Source organism: Saccopteryx leptura, chromosome 1 (genome assembly GCF_036850995.1).
Source record: "Saccopteryx leptura isolate mSacLep1 chromosome 1, mSacLep1_pri_phased_curated, whole genome shotgun sequence".
In the NCBI taxonomy this organism is placed as follows: Eukaryota; Metazoa; Chordata; class Mammalia; order Chiroptera; family Emballonuridae; genus Saccopteryx; species Saccopteryx leptura.
In genome coordinates this window covers 90,875,672-90,879,290 of record NC_089503.1, presented here as the reverse complement: position 1 = coordinate 90,879,290, position 3,619 = coordinate 90,875,672, and the positions used below count along the sequence as shown (strand labels likewise).

The following is a 3,619-nucleotide window of genomic DNA, read 5'->3' as shown; positions in this document are numbered from 1 at the left end:
TGAACAAAAGGAAAACACAAAGGAATGCCTTTTGGTATTCCCATGGTTTGGTGTAAACCTATGGACCACAGCAGTGACTGTTATCTCTGTCTGATCCATACAAAGGGCATAGGCAAAAAAAAAAACACACACAAAAAAACAAACAAACCAGTATATGATCACAGATCCTAAGATTCCTTCAGCAATACGACCTATTCTATACTCTGAAACACTCCTGGTTCCAGTTTTCAATGGTTTTATTTCTTCTAAGGATGAAGAAAGTGAACATGGTGATCAAGTGTATTTTGATAAGATGCATGAGGAAATGGTTGTAGGATCTGAAGGGTCTTCTTCTGATGCCAAGAAGTCATTAACCCCTCAGAAGTTTAGCTAACCTGAATTGAATGACTTAGTAAGAATGACATAAAAATTGTCCTCAACTTTCTGAAGTATGAGAAACATAACTGGATCATATGTGTGGATCTTAAAATGGTAAATTTCCTGCTAGGACAACAGAGAAGTTTCACAAAGTATCTTTGCTTTCTGTGTTTGTGGAACAGCCGAGCTTGGGAGAAACACTGGACACAGAAGGAGTGGCCAAAACATGAAACTCTGGATGCAAAATATTGTGAATGGACCTGTAGTTAATCAAGACAGGATCATTTTTCCCCACTTTACATCAAACTTGGTTTAATGAAGCAGTTTGTTCAGACTTTGAATAGAGAAAGTGAATGCTTTTAACATATTATTTCTGCTTTTCCTGCCTTGTCTTTCGAGAAGATAAAACCAGATGTATTCGATGGACCTCAAATTGTATCCTCATACGTGACAAAGAATTTGTCAGGAAGCTGAATAAGGAGAAGAAAGGAGCATGGTAGTATTTTTGAAATTTACAAAGAACTTCCTTGGCAACAAAAAAGCAGAAAACTATGAACTTCTGGTTCAAAGAATACTGTTGGCTTTCTGTGACATTAGATGTAACATGAGCATTAAGATTCACTTCCTGAATAGTCATCTTGATAAGTTTCCAAAAATCTTGGAGCTGTTAATGATGAGCAGTGAGAACACTTTCATCAACATCTGAAGATGATAAAAAGAGCATTATCAGGGGGATGGGACAGAAATATGATGGCAAACTACTGCTGGAGCATCAAACGAGATTGTCCTGAACAAGTACATAAACACAACAATGCAAATTTTTGCCTGAATAGAATTTAAATAAGTTTTGAGCAAATTTTATGATTAACATAAGTATTTCAATGTGTTCTATTATGAAATTATAGACAAATTCTAATACAATCATATATTTTAGTGTATTAGTATATTTACTGCATTATATAAATTATTATATATTCACAAAGATGATGCCCATGAAGATATTCTACTTCATTATGTTAAACTAAATGTTGAAAATTTTACAATAAGATGAAAACCTAAAATCTTGAATTGCAAAAACCTATAGCTTACAGAGAAAAACTAATGTCAGATTTGAGATCAGCACACTCAAATTAGGTAAGAACAAGTGTTTTTGTCAATGCAACAAAAATTTTGTTCCCTAGTATAATCAATGAGAAATTCCCAAGCCTGTGAAAAGAGTAAGAGCCTTGAATCTAAGAAGCAAACAGAATGCCGAGTTACCTCAACCCAAACAGATCTATTCCAAGGGATATCATAATGAAATTATCACAAATCAATACAGAGAAATAATCCTGAAGGCAGCTAGGAAGAAGAAGAATAAACATATAAAGGAAGGCCCATTAAGCTATCATCAAGTTTCTCAGCATAAACTCTATAAGCTAGAAGAGAGTGGACCCCAATATTTAAAGTACTAAAAGAGAAGAACTGCCAGTTAAGAATAATATATCCATCAAAGCTGCTCTTTAAATATGAAGGGGAAATGAGAAAATTTACAGACATACAGAAGCTGAGGGAACTACTCACCAGAAAACACACACTACAGGAAATACTAAAGGGGGTTATCCAACCAGATACAAAGAACAAAACAAAACAAACTACAAGTAAAAATTTTAAATAAACTACAATAAAAACAAGGATAATCTGTGACAACAATAACATAAAAGAGTAGAGGGTAATGACCAGCAGTAGCAAAGGAGAATGGAGTGCAGAGCAATTAAGAGATAATGAACTCTAATACATATGATAATTTTTCTTTTAATAACTTAATGGTAACCACCCCTGAAAATACCACTACTAAAACACAGAGCTTAAAAAAAAGAAGAAACAGAAGATAGAAGTATGGAATACCACCAAACAAAAACAAATGACAAAAACCAAAAAGAACCAAAGACACAAAGCCATCAGAAAGCAGTATATAAAATGGTAATAGAAAATCCTCAAGTATCAACAATTCACTAAATGCAAATGGATTGAACTCACCAATAAAGAGGCACAGAATAGCAGACTGGATCAAGAACAAAAACCCAACAATATGCTGCCTTCAAGCAGCACATCTAAGCTACGAGGATAAAGAAAAATTCAAAGTGAAAGACTGGAAAACAATTCTCCAAGCAAATAATATCCAAACAAAAGCAGGTGTAGCCATACTCATATCTGACAGTGCTGACTAAAAGACAACAAAATAACCAGAGACAAGGATGGGCAGGCATTTCATAATGATAAAGGGGACATTGTATCAAGAAGACATTACACTTCTTAATATATATGCACCAAACCAGGGAGAACCAAAATATATAAAACATCTACTAACTGATCAAAAGTACAAACTGAAAAAATATAATTAGACTTGGAGACTTCCATAGACCATTGATGGCTTTAGATCATTCATCCAAACAGAAAATCAATAAAGAAATATTGGCCTAGGCCCTGGCCGGTTGGCTCAGTGGTAGAGCATCGGCCTGCCGTGCAGGAGTCCCGGGTTCGATTCCTGGCCAGGGCACACAGGAGAAGCGCCCATCTGCTTCTCCACCCCTCCCCCTCTCCTTTCTCTCTGTTTCTCTCTTCCCCTCCCACAGCCAAGGCTCCATTGGAGCAAAGTTGGCCTGGGCGCTGGGGATGGCTCTATGGCCTCTGCCTCAGGCGCCAGAATGGCTCTGGTTGCAATGGAGCAGCGCCCCAGATGGGGAGAGCATCGCCCCCGGTGGGCATGCCTGGTGGATCCCGTTTGGGCACATGTGGAAGTCTGTCTGACTGCCTCCCCGTTTCCAACTTCAAAAAAATACAAACAAAACAAAACAAAACAAAACAAAACCAGAAACAAAAAAAAAAGGAGCCAAAAACACATAGTGGAGAAAAGAATCCTCTTCAATAAATGGTGCTGGGAAAATTGGAAAGCCACATGCAAAAGAATACAACTTGACTACACTTTGTCTCCTTGCACAAAAATTAATTTGAAATTAATCAAAGACCTAAATATAAGATCTGAAACAATAAATTACATAGAAGAAAACATAGGTACTAAACTCATGGACCTTGGCAGTAGAGAATATTTTATGAATTTGACCCCAAAAGCAAGGGAAGTAAAGACAAAGATAAATGAATGGGGCTACATCCAACTAAGATGCTTCTGTACAGCAAAAGAAGCTGTCATCAAAACAAATAGACAGCCAACTAAATGGGAGATGATTTCAGCCAATGGCTCAGATATCAAAATATATAATGA

At 36.6% G+C, this 3,619-nt stretch overlaps 1 non-coding gene across 1 annotated transcript; it reads left to right on the top strand.

Annotated features, from left to right (window-relative positions):
• Positions 1-2,820: 2,820 nt before the first annotated feature.
• On the top strand, positions 2,821-2,896 carry TRNAG-GCC (transfer RNA glycine (anticodon GCC)). The gene has a single exon. It is a non-coding gene; the product is annotated as a tRNA-Gly (tRNA).
• Positions 2,897-3,619: the final 723 nt, after the last annotated feature.